At 37.5% G+C, this 18,136-nt stretch overlaps 1 protein-coding gene across 1 annotated transcript in view; it reads left to right on the top strand.

Moving 5' to 3' along the window:
- The window catches only part of NFIB (nuclear factor I B), a 247,631-nt gene that overhangs the window by 119,667 nt on the left and 109,828 nt on the right, over window positions 1-18,136 (top strand). The window lies entirely within an intron of this gene.

The raw sequence follows: 18,136 nt of genomic DNA, 5'->3' as shown, positions 1-18,136 counted from the left end.
CAACAGTGGGCTCAGACATGGCAATGATTGTGAGGATGGCACAGGCCTGGGCAGTGTTTCATTCTGTTGTACATAGGGTCACTGTGAGTCGGAACTGACTGGATGGCACCTAACAACAATATTTCATAATGCAAAGCAACTTTCTTCTTTACCTTAAAAAGCTTCCATTTGAGGATTATAGAACTCTTGAAGTGCCTAAAACTGAATCACCTACTAATTCACATGGCTGCTGGTGTTCAAGAGAGTGGACACTGAAGGAAAAAAGTTATGTTCTGCCTGTAGACTTGGAGGAAGTTCAGCATAGCCCCAGTATTTCTCTCTGGCTTTTTGTGTAAACTTGTCCCTGGCACTTCTTACCTAAGCACAGTTTAATTTTCCTTTGTGCCTTTTGTACTTTTTGATATGGTATCTTTTGTTGGTGAGGATGATACAGCCTTGAACCTATTTTGTCATTGTTTTGCAGCACAGGGTTACCTTCATCATTTTGGGGCACAGGTTACCTTCATAATTTTGCCATTTTGTCTAAATTATTTCCAAAATTTGATGAAAAACTTAAGTCTTGGTGATACCTTTACCTTTTGACTTGAGTAACAAACCCTTTGCCATCGAGTCGATTCTGACTGATGGTGACCCTATAGGACAGAGTAGATCTGCCCCATACAGTTTCCAAGGAGTTGCTGGTGGATTTGAACTGCTGACCTTTTGGTTAGCAGCCAAGGTGTTAACCATTGCACCACCAGGGCTCTGACTCTACACTAATTTGGAACACATGTTCTATCAGAGTTTACCTATAGCCTTGGGTTCCAAATTTGCAACCTCAGCATATTCCATTGAAAAGAAACAGCATATATTTTTTCTTGGACTCTCATTTTGCCTCCCCTTGAACCATAGTCTTTTATAAGAGTAATAAGGAAATGTGGTTATGGGTATAATTGCCATGAGGCAATTGTACCCTGGAGGACCGGCAGCATTTTCTTTTCTATATCTGAGGGCTGGGCTCTGTCAAGAAGATCCATTTACAAATAACTCAATTAGAAAAACTCCGTTTGCAAATAGCTCTTTATTTTTATGGCACTTTCCCTATAAAGATCAAAGTGCGTTAAGGACATCCTATCAGCTTCGTTGTTCTAATACCCCAGTGGACTGGAATAAGAAAGTTTTATTATAGCTCATTCTAGATAGGCGATTGAGGCAGAGAGAGGTTAAGTGACATCCCTGAGGTCACAAAGAAAGTCAGTAGGGGAACCTCAAAGAAAAAATCCAGGTTTCCTGTTACTCTGCAAGTTATCAAGCCACATTCTTTCTTGGCCACTGCAAAATAATGTAGGTGAAAGTGCTTTGAAAATTGTGAAAGTATTGTTTCTATCTTTATCACAATACAAATGGAAGGTAGGAAAGAGCCTTATTGTCAGTATCTAATTCTCTCAACATATATAATAGGGACTTTGCAAAGTTGGGCTCAAATTACCAGTTGTTTTGATCATTAATGAAAAATTACATTTGTAATTCTGAATTGTGTCTTATATCTAAGCAACTTAAAGCTCCTAACAAAGCAACTTAAAGCTCCTAACAATTCTTAAGCTTACAAAAAAAAATTCCATGAGATAGACAACAAATTTTCACCAGATTAAGAAGCTGACGAGCAAAGTTCTCTGATTAAATAAGCTGCCTAATTAAAAACTTATCCAGGTAGTCTTATTTTTTTTTTTTTAAGATTTTTACCTGTAGACTCCATAGTTTTGAGGATGAGTGTGGTGAATTTTGACCCTGTTATTTTAGTAGGAATGGGAGAATTGGGAGCAAAATTGTTACTGATCCTCCAATCTGATTTCAGGAAGTCTTGGAGGACACAGTCTCTGGGGAATAGATACAATTAACTTGATGTTCTTAATTACTATTGTTTGCTTTGTGGTTAAAGGTGGAGTATTTCCATGTAGTGCTGTTGGTTCCCCAAGTGTCTCATGCTCCATTGTTGGGAAGGGTCTGGGTATCAGTATTCCCTCCCTTGAATGGGAATTTCCTTCCACAGAAGCTATCACCAAGCTCTACTAGGAGCCGAAAAATAAAAAATGCCCCACATTTATCTGACTTTGCTCTCTAATGAGAAAAAAAGAGAAGTTAGGCAAAAGATCAGTGTTTAGGTGTTCTTTGATTTTCAGAGTTCTAGAGTTGAGTTCATATTTCTCCACTTTAACCAGATAAATGAAGCTGTCTTCCACTTGTCATAGATCCTCCCTGTGAATCTCGTGGGAGGAGTAATGGCCTTGAGACTTTATCTGATCCTCGTTGCACCTCTTGTGTCTTATTGCTTAATGAATGTTACGCTGAAAACTAAACCGGGTAAACAATGGAACAGAAAATAAAGCTCAACCAATATGAACATGTTTGTCAAATAACATAGAATGAAAATACCTGTCGCTTAGTAGCTCTATTAGTACTGCTAATGGGCCAAGGAGTTAAATGCTAGTCTCTACCAGGTGATTGGATTGTATCAGATCATTTATTCCATTTTTGGTAATTGCTATATGATATTAACAGCGAATGTTTATGTATTATTTTATTATTGTTAATTAATTTTTTTCAAGGGAAGTTTAAAACCCATTTCTTAAGTTCCCCTTTTTTCATTTAAATGCCCCCATTCGATTCCTGGGCTCTTTTCCCCCCTGCTGTGTTATCTATTGTATTCTAGTTTTCATGGTGTGACATACACATCCATAATACCACAAAAGATCCCTGTTCAGTTAAAAGAAAGCTGAACAGTGTTGTCACTTTAAAAACATACTGGTCACTTTGAATGGGACCCTAATATGAGGAGGAAGCTTTCGCTTTGAGTTCCTGATTGGGATAACCTAGCTTTATATGCAAGTTGGACCTGCAATGCTGACTTCATTGCAGTCATTTGTATTGCCATTGGGTGAGCAAGCCTAAATAAAGGAGAATAAAATAGCAGCACAGCACCAGCCCTCTCATTTATAGTTTAGGCTTTTAAGCACAAAACAGAAACGATCATTTTTTATTTGAGATTATTTTTCTGTTTCGCGTCCTTGAGGAATTATTCCTCTTAACTTCACTGAAGCATTCCTTAGATATATAGTTTGCTAGCAAATCAAATATTTTGTCAACAAGATATAAAACTACGGGCATCTTTTTCTTTTAAAGAGCCGTTGCTCATTATTTCACTACTTAGAATGTGTCATAGGGGGAGATGACTGAGCTTTGCAGGTTGGTGATTGAAGCTGTGATATCAAACCTTTCATTGTTAGTGGGTTTATGTTCTGCCTAGGTCAATTGTACCCAAAGTCCTTTACCTCTTTCGGCAGTTGATTGGTCCTATGAAGTAAATTAATGGTTTCAGTCCAGTTCTTGGCCAGGGAGACACCACAATTAACGCTCTCTGAGAGTGCCCTGGTTGACAATCTCAGCCAACATGCCAAGACGTAAGCGGGCCTAGGAGAATCAGATTGCCTTCCAGGTCTGGCTCAGGGCATTGTGGAGAAGCCCAGGGGACATCACACTAAGAGATTTAATCTTTCCTTTAAAAAAAAAAAAAAAATGAGAGAGGAAGTGAGCGAGCTGGGTTGAGATGGTACAGTGTACCCGCAGTATTTAAAAAAATCATTTGCTTATAAACTATTTCAGTGTTATTTTGTTCAGTTGTATCTGTTGTGACAGTTGTAAGTGGACAGAGATTTTATATTTATTGGCTTCTAACCAAATCCTCAAAGATATTGTCCGAAGGTGGGGATTGGTGTTTTACACTGCCAGCCCAATTCTAGGAGGGTGCCTCTTTAAACATATTTCTGTCATAATCTCAGTTATCTCCTTAACCTAATAGAAATAGTTCAATTTCATTTATTTTATCTTGGCTGTAACTGAGTTGTATAGCCCTATGGCATGGTTCTTAAACCACAGAGTATGCATACAGAGTACATTGGAAGAATTGGGGATAATTTCTTGTTCTTATTGTCTTTGTTGGTTGTAGCTTATAATGAAAGTTTAAGCTTAGGATAACATGTGTAGTGAAAAAGCTGGTTAAATTTTAGATTCACTTTCTATCTGACATTAGACTCCCTTCCATGCCCATCTCTCCCGACAGCCAGAGAATGTCAAGGACTATTTCTGTCTTGTGGTCTCAGCATCATTCCTATTGGTTTTAATGTCTGTGTAACACGTCTACTGTCATATGACGGATGTTGTCTCTTAGCTTGTCTGTTGTGCTGTAACTTTCTCACTGGGGAGAAAGGGGGTGTTGGAAAATACAAAAAGTGAAAGTTATTGCTAGACTTATTTCAAGAACACTTCATGCCTTTGTATACTGTAACCCAGTTTCTTTTGAGCTGATTCTGTTCAAGTGCAGTAGAGTCTGGTTAGTCTAGCATCGTACCCCTAATAGTTTTTCAATGAATACTTGATGAATTAAATTTTCAAATTTTGCTTCAAGTGACATACATTGACTAAAATAGATTTCAGCTCAGGTTTAATTTTTTTTTTTTTAAATAAACAGCATAATTTTCAGTTATACATTCCCTATGTAACGTTTGGTGGTAGCTATCACAAATTAGGAAGGAGCCCTGGTGGTACAGTGGTTAAGCACTCGGCTGCTAACCAAAAGATCAGTTTGAACTCACCATCTGCTCCGTGGTGGTCTGCTTCTATAAAGATTACAGCCTTGGAAATCCAGTGGAGCAGTCCTACTCTGTCCTATAGGGTCACTATGAGTCGGCATTGACTTGATGGTGACAGTGGGTTTAGTTTTCGGTTTATCACAAACCAGGGCCATAATGCTTGAAAGAGAGCTGTGTAAATAACACTTGTAGAGAGCTGAAAATGGTTGGGAGTGAAGACGTTTGGGGGCACGAACAATACAGTGCAGTGCTGGCAGCTGAGCGTGCACATGAACACCTGTGTCATCCTGATCAAGTTCCATCAGAAAAGGTTGGCAGCACATGAGCTGACGCTATATGTTTTCCATTATGTCACTTCCCTCTGGCAGGGCTATTACATAGTACAGTTTTAAAACGTCAAGTATATTGGTTTTGTTTGCGTCTGTGATTGTAGAGTTTTGGTGTTGTGAGTACATATACTCTCCTGTGCATACCAACAAATATCTTTATGTGATCTCCTGTTTGTGGAGTATTCTAGAAAAGCATCAGAGATTATACAATTCTTATAGAAGAAAATATTTTATGACTTTTGCTATTTGGAAATGATAGATGTCAGTTGAGGTCCTGTGTTCTATTTCCTAGAGAAAACTTAAAGTAATGTTGACTTTATTTCTGATTTCAAGTGTGTCTGGTTCGTATATTGATGCACATTGTTGTATATTTAAGACAACCTTGTGATGATCTCCACAGAAGACTCTTACCTATTCAGATAATTGCTAAGCATTTCAAAGTTGTTTGTGTCATGAGATTTAAGTAAATATATAGTGTTCTCTAAGATCAATCATGTTCATAGTCACTGCAGTAGAAAGCATACATTTGTGTTTGTAGAAAAAAAATACCCAAGAAAAAAACCCAGGTACAATACAATTTGTTAACAAGTTGGATAGAAAGACTAAGAGATAAAAGAAGAAGAAATAGTAAAGCTGGGTGGGTGGGTAGGATCGTTAAAAGATCTTCTGGAAGAAACGTATTTAGAGCTTGACATTGAAAATCTAAATAATATCTTTTTAGCCAAAAACTTGATTATCATGTGTCAATATCATGCATTACAAAAGACTCTGGGCTATATGATTACATACTTAACGCTGAATAGTGACAGTGCGTTCTCACCGTTTTTTAAATGCGAATCATAAGAAGTAGATGGGATTTATTAATATTTTAATGGTATTATATTTAATCGATTTAGTACTATTTAATTCTATTACCTGATAAATTTATCTTAGCGTGATGAATACATCAAACTTCAAAAAAAATTTACCTGTCAGTATTCAGAAAAATAGGGCTTCTTCTAGATAGTCCAATAGAAGGAATTTCATGTGGGTAACCAGTTACAATGATGTTAGAACATCTGAAAAGCCAAATGGGCCGGGAGGCAACCCAGACCTTAGCATTAGCAGGAATTAACTACCACAGCTAGGGCTGGAGAAGTAAGGGAGGTGTTACTGAGCCCTTGCACAGGAGCGGCTTGAGAGGAATGGGGACCACAGAGGGAGGGACCTGTCTGGTGGAGGCTAGAACCACAGAGGAGACATATCCACCACTGGAGACACCTCTGAAAGCAGAGGGAGGGGAAGAAGAAAAACTTCCCCTTCTCCTTCTTCCCACGCTTCAAATTCCTAACACCTCACCAGTGCCTCCTATTGGGTGAATCTAACTTGTAGCCAGTTGTGAAGAGAGCTGGGAAATGTAATTTGCCAGAACAGAGTGGGGATGGATCTGAGGGTAAGTTACTACTATATGGCAAGTCTGATTTCTAGGGGGATGGGAGAATGGAATTTACATGAGTTGAGACCATTAATTTTGGGGGGCGTTAAGTTTGTATAGTATTACCCAAACATCTTTTGACAACAGTTTTCCTTACTGTCATTGAGTTACTAAAGTTTTTAATCCTACCTAAAAACTTAGTTTATCCCATTATGTTGACATATGTCTCTTCATCATAGCATTATTGTTAGATGCTTTTGAAAATTCTCCATGAATGGTCTTGTTGGTTAATTTTCAAATTTTAACATGCTGTGAATGTCAGGAAGAGTTTGGTCTTCTCTAATTAGGACAAATATTTAAAACCAGAAGCAACAGGAGACAGGCTCACTTACTCCTGTGGCTGTTAGCTCTGTCGAAGAATTATAGACAGGCTCTCCCTTCCCTTTTCCATGTTTTAGAGGCACCAAGAGTAGACAAGGAAAAGTTCAACTGCCCTTGTAATCAAGCATTGTCTACAAGTTGGAAATAATGATGTGGTTTCTCGGTTCTCTTGTGATTTTGTTGAAGGTTGAGTATGCAGGATAGTTTGTTTTTTGATTGGAAGGCAATGTCAGTTTTGAAATGGCAGCATAATAATCAATTTGGAAAATTGAACATTAGCCATGTGTAATGTTACGTGCAATGAAAATAATCTTTACGAGCTTGGGAGATGAGTTTGCAGTAAAAAGCTTGAAGTTGGTCTGTGTTAAAATGTCACATCTGGAAGGCATTTGATGTATAAAATTACATAGGTTTGATACCATTCAGGGTTAAGACATATGGATGGGATATTATGCAGAAACTTGTTCTCTTTGGATTTAGCTTAGAGATTTTTGAATCATAAGGAGTCCATTTGAATCTCTATTAAAGATGAACTGAATAAAATAACAAAATGAGAGGAATTTTGAACACATGGTACATACAGCTCTGTACCCTTATACTCGGTTCCTTTTTTAAAAATTGGATATAGCAAGTGAACATGCCTCTAACCATTTTCTTCTCATTTCCCAAACGACTATAGTAACAAGTAGTGGATTTCATGGCAGGCTTCAATAAGAAGTGCTCTATTATTCTTGGTTAAAATTATCTGTGTTTTTAACCTTTCTTTGAAAATACCCATTTGAAAGAATATTGTACATATAATTATAATAAATCCTCATATTTCTCTTGGGTTGTAAACTTTTCAGAGTTCTTTCAAACGTATTATTTCACATATTAGAACAATGTTGGCCTCCCTTAAAAAAAAAAAAAAAGGAAAAAATCATGTTCGTTAAGCCAACTTGGGTTTTTATTTTATCAGTAAACATTGACTTACTTTTCTCTCTTATGCAGTTCTGATTATCTGGGGAAGTTACTAATTCCTTATTTGTTTCCTCATTTTATAGCTTTTCAAAAATTTTAGTTCATGTGATGTGTTATTCAAATAGTTTTATTCCTGGTAAATTAGCTTTTGCCCTGAAAACTTGGGGACAGAAGTTCTTTGAAGTGTTTATCAAGGAACTGTTAGGACATTTAATACCATTATTCTCCACATGTCCATCCACATCAGCAAGCTTCCTCATTCATTAAGTGATTTCTCTGATGTTTCTCTTCGATATGTTGATAAAGTTATTTTATAAACAGAAGCAATAATGAATATCCAACACACAAATCTATTCAGCCCGGGTAGAAAGTATGTTTTCTTCACCATTCTATTATTCTGTTAACTATTAAGTACCTTTGGATTAAACATATCCATTTATTTTTATATGAGCGTATCATCATAGAGTTAGAGCATGGTTTCATAATAAAGCAAGGATTAGTTATTGATTAGAATGCCTGGGTTATGTAAATGGTTAAAACTCTGAGCTATTAACTGAAAGGTTGGAAGTTTGAGTCTACCCAGAGGTACCTCAGAAGCAAGGTTTGGTGATGTAATTCCCAAAAATTTACCATTGAAAACCCAATGGCGTACATTGTACTGGGACACACACACGAGGTTGCCATGAGTCAGAATCTACTCAAGGGCAACGGGTTTGGTTTTTTTGGCTTAGTTATTAAATACATCTAACTAATATAGTATATAAAAATATATACAATTTTCTTTTCTCTAAACTCATATAATGATTGAAACATAAACATTTTAATGATTTGGCAAAACATCTCTTCAGCTGACAAAATGGAGAAATCTGTATTCAAGTAAAATAATTTATTTTGAGGAACATACGCCCACGACAAAACAACCACTGAAGGAAACCAATAAGAATATGAATTTTGGCCATTGACTGAATCAGCTGTGAAATTTTATTTGTCAAATGATTGCAAGCACTTAAAAATTAGAATACATCTAAATCACAACCAAAAAAGTAAAGGTTATGATTACCATTGCTGGCTATTTATTTACAATGTGAAGACGATGAAGTGTTTCAAGTGCTATCAACCATCACAGTCTCCTTCGCTGTAAAATAATGGTTATTCATTCAACAAATGCTAATTGAGCATCTACTGTGTGCCAGGAATTATGCTGGGAAATGAAGACTAAAATAGATCTTGACCTCGTGGATTTTACGACCTAGCCCAAGAGCTAGACCCTCCCCTAGTCCTTTAGTGACTTGTGTTGTCCGTATTTGTGGGGGAAGGTACAAGTGAAGACAGAAGACTAACTAGGTGCTTTGTTTTGGGGGGATGGCAGGAGGTCAGTAATTAAATCTTAAAGTACATTTTTAAAAAATACACTAACCTTTCTCCACAAATATTTGTGCATATTTTCACAATTGTAATACTTTTTTTTTTTCCTCTTATTTCTCATCCCTTTGGACATGACTGAAAAAGACCCTTGCCTTTTTCTTGGCTTTAAGTGATTGGGCAAGTTGAAAAACAATTCAGGCATGAAGTGGTTTGCTTCGGGTCAGAGTGCAAAAGTAGTTGGCAGTCACTGAATGGAACCCAGGACTTCTGACTTGTCAGACAGCGAGGAGAGACCATGTCCTGTTCTCGGGAAAGAAGGATTACCAGTGAAATATTGGAAACTTTTGTGTCTGGTTTTAATTTCGATATACAATATGATCTTAAGTCTTGGGAAAATACATAAAACAACATGGCACAAAAAAGCCATGTGTACACAGGAATGTAGTATGTGTAGAATTTAGAATAACACATGAAGAGCCCAGGAAAAAACCCAGCGGGTCTGCGAGGCATTCTACGAAGCAGTATATTAAGTGCTGATCAGGACTTTGGAGCTAAAACAGAATTTATTTTCCCATGCTTTCCTTTTAAAAGAAAATTTATGACTAATAGGATCATAAACATTGCATTTGGTTTTTGTTGAGATTTTGCATTGATTTTTCCATTTGCCTCCATAATTATGTTCTTGAGTCTGATGACATTCTGGTTTTCATTTCCAGATACATATTTCACCAACATTCTCTTTGCACTGCATACCTTGTTGTAAAATGTAGGTTTCTTGGATTCCAAGGGAGGAGGAGAAACCCAGCAACAACAACCAAACGATATTACACCGTGTAGCTGAAATCCACAATGTCTCCCAGACGAGAAAGACAGAACAGTCATCTCATCTTTTCCTACTGGATCTGGATGGGTTTTGGAAAGGGCTTCATTGTTTTTGTGTGGCAAACTGGATTGGCAAATTGTCCCTTAAAGTATGCAGTGACATGTTCATCTAATATTATGAGATATGGGCAGCATTTATGAAAGATTATAAATCTTACAGCTCTCTACAGAAAACTTAAAATACAGCTGGAAATGTTTTACTTCCAACAAACATGCAATCTTCATAAAATTGGAAAAGAAATGTTTTGAATAAATAATGTTTTCGGTTATTTCTCTCTAGTGCGAGAACTTTTTTTTAAGTCAAAATCATGCCATAAAATTCCTCCCTCCTCTACACTAACACCCTTGCCTCTGTATTTTTTTCATGCTGCTGTGTTAAAAAAAAATTTTTTTTTAAAAAATATACCAGATTGCTTTGCCTTGTTTTTAAAGATAGAAAACTGGATTTGCTCCCAGGGACTCTTTCCCTAACTAGGCCAGTTTAAAAACAATGATTGAGTCAGTTAATTAATTTAAATAAGATTACAAATCAAAAACATATTACACAATCTTGATTTAATTACCACATTTTATTTACTTAATTGAAAACACACTGTAGAAAGTTAGCCATCTTGACAATGGCCAGTATGGTGTCTTTGCATTCTATAGGCCAAAGGCTTCCGAAGCAAGAAGATCTAGGTGATCCTCGTTATAACCTTTGATTCACTCAATCCCTGGATCAGTGGAGAGTCATTGAACTTAATCTTAGGGCAGAAAGGTCAGATACAATTATCCCTGCTTTCATCTGTGGTGGTTTGGTGCTAGTTAATGAAGCAGGGCAGCCCTCTGGCCTATTGGCCGATTGAACACACATTGTATGGGATATTTTGTGTTTGCACTGGTCAGTAGTCCCAGTGCACATATGACGTGGACAGATTTGATTTGCTCTCGTATGTGTACGTGACTTTTTTTTCTTTAAATATCGTTGGGCAATTTTTCAGCTAATTCCTTGTGGACAAATTTTGGTCTTGAACCCACACAAATTCTTATTTTAGTCCTTGGGAAGTGATGCCTTCAACCTAATCTCTCCTGCTAAGCAAAAAAAAAAAGAGACTCTTTATGATGAAGTTTAATCATAGAATTAATAGAATGAGTAAGGATGAGAAACAGAAATAGATACTACTTAACCCCCCCACCCCAAAAACAACAACAACAACAAACCAATTGCCGTTGGGATGATTCCAACTCCTAGTGACACTTATAGGACAGAGTAGAACTGCCCCATAGGGTTTCCAAGGAGCAGCTGGTGGGTTCGAACTGCTGACCTTTTGGTTAGCAACCAAGCTCTTAACCACTGCACCACCAGGGCTCCAGATATTACATACCTACCTCCTTATTTCATATATATGTGTGTGTGTGTATATATATATACATACATATATACTTAATTGAATTATTTTATCTGTTAGGAGTCTCAACTTAGCAAACACTTGAAAAAACTATGAGTTTTGCTATATGGAAAATTATTCTAAAATCATTGTTAACCACTAGAAAGGGGGCTCTGAAAGTTTGAGCCTTCAGATAGGAAATAATATAGATTAAAAGGCATGATTAAAATTCTGTAGGAAATATGTCTCCCAAATATTATTTTGGTTCTGCAAAAAGTTTTCTGAGAGATCTAATTTCTCTCTTTGTTCATAATTGGGTTTAGGGGAGGGAACACAGATTCACCAAACATATGTCAAGGACTCCACTAACAAAGTGATAGAATTAATACTTCCCATATAGAGCTTGTTAATCAAGTTTCGTAAATAAAGTGGACTCCAAATTATATATGTCCTGTTGAGAAGAGACAGAAAGAGGGAGACATAGGCAGAGAAGGAGACGGGGAGAGAGAAATAAACAGAGAAACAGAGACTGTGGAGATCAAGAGAGACCGTTTTCCATACATTGACCTGCTTACGCAAGACAAGGAGAGCACTTACGCAGTTTTCCCATGTTCTTGTGTATGTGTGTTATTTTAATAAACATTGAATAGGGGGAAAAGAAAATATGAATTTTAGCTTTGTATCACCCTTATTAATCAAGCAGTCTTCCATTAAAACTGAAGCTGTATAGTGTTTTAGTTGTGCTGGAGGGGAAAAAAAAAAGGCAAATTACAGAATAGGATTTATGATTATGTAAAGCTAACTTGCTATAAATCCTGAGAAAATCAGTCATTGTAGATACTGCCAAGAGTGAAGTACAACATATTGGGCAGACAGAGGTAAAAGAAAGAGACAGAGGTTTTGCCCAAGATGAATCCAGTTTTCTGGCAGATTTTTTTTTTGTCTTACTTGCTTCCCCATCATTGTAAAATGCATACCTTTGTATCCCTTCCTTCAAGTTTTTGGTGCATTTTGTTTCCTGCCTCCTGATTTTTCTCTTTCCTAAGAGATTCTTTCTGACATGCTTTCATTTGTAAAAATATACTATTTTAGAATGTTGGTAATTAAGACTATTTCAAAGAGAAAGGAGACTATTCTAAGACTTTAAAAAAAAACAACAACAAAAACCTCATGGTATTCTTTAGTTGACAATGCGCTATTTTCTTCACCTGCTTAAGGCAAAGAAATTTGACAAAGGGGCCCTTTATCACATGATGACTAATTTTAGTTCTAGCAAAAGGCTATCTGTAGGTTAACAGGTTACAGTGGGAGTTTCATTTACTCTTCTGATCTCACTTGATATAAAAGTTATATTGTTATAGAATCATAGAATTTTAGAGCCAGAAGGACCTGAGAGTCACCTTGTTTAGTCCCTTCTTTGCACCAAATTGGCTATAAACTAAATTCATGCTTCTCAAATTTGGTTTTCCTGTTGATACTCAAATCATGGTGTCAGAGAGTAAATTGAGTCCCTGGAATGTGTTGCATTTAGGAGTAGAAAGACAGTTTAAATATAAAGGTCATGAAAGGCACTTTGCCCCCCTGCCTGCACACGAGGTTCTCATTTTGTGGACCCCCACCAAACGTCTCTTCCCTTTGTAGGAGAGAGCCAAAAATTAATTTCTGACTCCTAATAGTTCTTGTTTACACCCCCACCCCTCCAGTTGCCAAATATTCTTTCAGGAAATAAGGCAAAGCAGGACTGAGCCTTGTATTAGACTGGGAGACCCAGTCCTGGGAAACTGTGTATCTATCCACTTTCCTTGCCACAAAAGGGCCATCTGTTTGACTTCTAATGTATGTTTCTGCACGAAGGGGCATGCCTAGTCTTTTGTCTTCGTTCGCTACTGTAGTTTATTAAAAATTGTTTTCTAGTCATTGACTTAACCAAATATTCTAAGCACTATACCAAAATTAGGGCTATTGGGCTAAATAGAGTGGCATCCCTGCCTTCTTGTTGTTCAGAATCTGAAAGGGATGGCCTCAACATGGAGGACTTCAGGGAGAACAAAGAGTGAACACCATGAGCAAAGACTCGGAGGCATAAAATGTAGATGACACTTGGGGAACTGAAAGACTCCGGTGTGACTGAGGTGTTGATAGGGGCCAGATCAAAGGGCCTTGAATGGCACACTAGGACACTTGGAGTTTTTCTTGTGCTTATTCCGAATACATAAAAGGCTTTAGCAGGGATGTGGCTGAATCTGTTTTGGGTTTTAAAAATAGCACCTTGGTAGCAGTGCGGGATATGGACTAGAGAGGTGTGAGACTGGGCCATTTTTCAAGACCCTATTCCTGGAATCACTCCCTCTGATATCTTCCATGATATACTCTTGCCCACCTTCCTAGGAAAAATCAATTCTTTTCTTTTCATATATAGCCATTTATAGCACCTATCCCAATATATTATTTTTAATTTGTACATTTCTGTCTTTTTGGCTAGCCTGTGAGCTTTTAGAAAGCATAAAATGTGTATTTTTCTTTTTTAAAAAAGAATACTAAAGGCCATTAGTATAAAATGCAAATTAATAAGCATTTATGGACCACCTATTATGTTCCAAACATCAGCATCTATAGAATATAATAGGTGCTCCATAAATGTTTGTTGATTTGCATTTGATTGATGCTTACATTAATGACCTTGAAAAAATACTTCATGGTTCTGATGATGCCTCAAATGATTGTAGTTCATACACCCCAGAAAGTTAGTACTCAGCAACCAACATTTAACAGGCCATTGTTCTTTTACAGTCTGATATATTTAGCAAATATTTTATTGAACTTCTACCAGATTATCAGTAAAAAAAAGAATCTTCCTTGGTTTCACTGAGGGAATCCAAACTTAATTTGATTTAGACTTGGCCTCTCTTTAAAGCAATTAGTCTATGGAGTTCAGTGATAACATTAATTCTTTCCAACTTAGAATAGCTAAAGTTTTTTTTTTTTTTTTTTTTAATTTCTAAAAGAGGTTTCGAATGTATTGGTAAATGGTGAGAAGGAGGTGGGAACTTGGGGGAAGGTGGAGTTCCCAGAAACATTTGATCTACAGAAAGATCATTTTGGCTTTGATGATTTTAAGATTGCATCATAACCTTACAAGAGGCTCTATGTCTGAATGGGTGGCCCATATAGAGAGTATACCTTTTAGCAGTTGCCATGTAATTTTGGATGAGCTATTTAGATCATTTAAGTATCCCAGGGTCTTTCATAAAGTTGGGTCTTAGGGAAATCTGGTCCTCTGTAGGTAAATTTTAGATATTAGAAGAACCATGGCTGATTGGCTGTTGTTGTTTTTTTTTTTTTAAGGGGTTGTTGGGTTTGAGGAAAGGGGCCTTGGGGGGGTTGATTTTTTTTTTATTCCTGGAGAATCTTTATCCTGGGGGAGGATGAATTGATTGAGTTAAAAGAGTAGTAATTTAGAAATCGCTTCATTTGCTTTTCCCCCCTTGATGTAGAAATAGAATATGTTTAAATCACACTCTTTAAAAATAAAGAGTACAGAATATGAGATCTTAATAACTATGTAATACAAAACAGAGTTCAGTTCTGCATTATGTTTAGTTAACCCAGAAAGAGACAAACTCAGACATGTGAAAATATAGATTGAGAGCAAGGAAGAGAAAATAAAAAGTGAAGGGAATGAGGGAAGATTGGTTTTGGGATGCTGCCTTCAAGACTCAGCCCCCTCTCTTTTCCTTCACTGCTTCAAAATCTTTTTTCTAGACTCAAGAAACAGTGTACTGAGCAACTCACAATGCCCATTCTTACCTGCCGTGTTCCTTGTAGACTTAAGTTTCCTGGAAGGTTATTTTCATCAGCTGGCTGACATCTATAGCCTCTTATGCGTGGCAGCTCCTGAGGGCCTCGCAGAGGCTGTGCCCTCCTCCCTTTTCAGGACAGTGGGATAAAGCATTTATCACCAGAATTCTCAGCGGGGTACACGCTTGCGCATATTCAGTTTGCTCATGGTAGACATTTTTTAGATGTGTGCACTGGGATGGACAGAGTTTGGTCATGTCCCTTTTCCCCCTTTGTTCCTGACTGCCCATTAAAAATACAATCAATTTTTAATGTGGGCTCTGTGATCAATAGCACCTTTCGTTTATTGAACGTGTAGGATGCGTTTGGCCCAGTGCTTGATGCTTTAGGTAATATAATCTTTGCAACGATTCTATGAGGTGCATAGTATTATTGCAGTTTTAAGGATCAAGACCCCAGGGTTCTAAGAATTTAAGTAATTTTGCCCAAGATCATACCACTAGTGAGAGATAGAGCCAGATTTACTCCAACACATTATGTTCACATACTCCTCAAAAAAAAAAAAAGGACTTGGGCAAAGTAATGGAAGTGGTTAAATAAAACCTTTGGGTATAAAGTAATTTGACCTAGGTGGTGAATTGAAGGATTTTAGATGTGGTCTGAGTAATTCCTTCTCTGAAGTCAACCACAATAACAGTTCATTTTTGGTTTCTCTGCCAACTGCGACTCCCTGGTTACTTCTTTTTCCAGCAGCTGGAATTAAGTGACCAATATAAGGTGACATAAGAGTTAATAGTAGATTATAGTGTTAGAATTTACAGTTTAAAACGTAAATATTCTGTTGCATGCTCCCTGGGGGTCCTCTTCTATGTTTTTGGGATGCAGTGTATTTTGTTTTACCGTGTGTGAGGGCACAGGCTTTGGTGTATGAGGGAATACCTGCTGTTGTGTGCCAGGAAACACCAGCTCATTTTGGAAAGTGGAATTGCTATAAAGAACAAATGTGTGACTCAAATTTTAGGGTTGGATTCAGCTTTCCCTAAAATGCTTGTGGTTTTTTTTTAGTAAGTGTATTTTTTCAATTGAAGAAGTTGGTCTACAGTTGGAAATAGGGCAAAAAGTAATTTGCAGCAGAGAAGAATTGCGTTTCCCAAAGTGGAATGTTGTGGTAATGTGGCGCGCCATTGTTCTAACTGAATACTCCCTTAGGAATGGAAGGTACCCTCATTCTTTACTCCTGGACCCAAATTTTAGGAAAACCAAATGTTGGGAGTTTTGTGGTGCCATTTTATAGTAGATGCAACTAACCGCGCTAATGTTCCTGTACAACTCTTTAAAGTTGCTGCTGCAGCTTGTTCACTCATCATGAATGTGACACCAGCCAACTTGAGGGACGCATGTCTAGACCTCCACAAATGTGAGATAGCTTTAGAGGGAAAAATAAAACATGAGGGTGCCCTGAGCACTGGGCATGTTATGTATAGGCAGGAATCCCTTAGAATGTTAGAATCACTTGAGAAATTAAATTGGAATGTTACATCAATACTGGGGGACATTTGTCAGAGGAACTCAAGGCAGAAATAGCTAAGGCTGTAGCAAAATAATATAATTTATCGTTTTTATGTAACTACCATACTCCAGGTTTGGAAAGTGACCAACAATGTACCATTTTGATAGCAATCAACAGAAAGGTTGATCAACTAAATTATACGTCAGTGAGTTTTGCCTCAATTCTAGAAAAAGTAATAGAGGCATTCATGGGGGATAAGCTTTTTAGGGCATACTCAGCTATCTTTGACTGTCTGCTGGAAACTCCAGCCGGAATCCAGACTGCATTTACTTCCATTTTGGGGAACCCTGAACAACTTGGAAGATAATGAGGAATCACTAAATGTATTTGTTAACATTTACTAAAAACTGTCCTAGGACAAAAGGAGTCCTGGTGACATAGTGGTTAAGTGCTCAGCTGCTAACCAAAAGATCGACGGTTCGAACCCACCAGCTGCTCCGCAGGAGAAAAAATGTGGCAGTCTCCTTCCATAAAGATTAAGTTCTGCTCTGTCCTATAGGGTCACTATGGTCAGAATCGACTCGATCGCAACGGGTTTTGGGTTCTAGGACGAAATGAAAAAGACAAGGAAATGGGATGAAAGGGTAAAAATCTAATCTCAGTACTAAATCTAGTTAGCAGGGAAGTGGCAAAGGGCAGAAATAAATAAACAAGTTTGCTATAGGAAGAAACTAACAGGATGTCTTTGTGTTTAATAGTAGAAGCAGCAATTGCAGTATGTTAATCACTTACCTGAAACAGCAGACTAACCCTGCTGAAAAAAGCCAGTATAAGATTTTTCTGCTCTGCTAAGACCAAATCCCTTTCTTGGCTCAAGTACAATGGCAGGGTTTTGGGAAAGAGACTTTTTGATATATGGCAGTCCATGACAGAGCCCTAGGCTGTGCCCCTCTATCAGATTTTATTGAAATCCACTACAAAGTTCAAAATTGCCTTTTAGGCAAGCAAACAAGGCTTCTGAATCTGAGCCACCCATTCCTCCACCATTTAGTAAAAGCGTAGTGTGTTCACAACCATGATCCGCACACTGAGGAAGACTCAGGAGTAGACAGAAGCTCTGCCGCTGCCTAGGAGCATGCAATTTAGTTGGGGAGACAAAGCTTGAATACTAAAACCAGTAGAAGAAGATTACAAAGCAACTTGCAAGTAAATGTATAATAATATGGGGCAATTGACACAGATAAATGCAGAAGGGATGTGGAGGAAAGAGGAGTGTGCAAAACACAACAGTGCCGGATACACCCAAGAAGGCATGTTGCCTAACAGTATAGCCTCTACATTCCTTTCTGTAGCTTTGGTGAGAAATAATGTGGGATAAGAAATTCGATATACTACATCGATCTCTTTCTGCTTATCTGCAAAGTCTGTCCGTCTATCACAGATGGAAATTAAATTGATTCAACAATTTGCTCCCCACAAAGCCATGTTGGTTTCTACTTAGTAAT

Source organism: Trichechus manatus, unplaced genomic scaffold (assembly GCF_000243295.1).
Source record: "Trichechus manatus latirostris isolate Lorelei unplaced genomic scaffold, TriManLat1.0 scaffold00025, whole genome shotgun sequence".
Classification (NCBI taxonomy): domain Eukaryota; kingdom Metazoa; phylum Chordata; class Mammalia; order Sirenia; family Trichechidae; genus Trichechus; species Trichechus manatus.
Note: the sequence above shows the minus strand (reverse complement) of the source record. Positions and strands in the feature narration are given on the sequence as shown.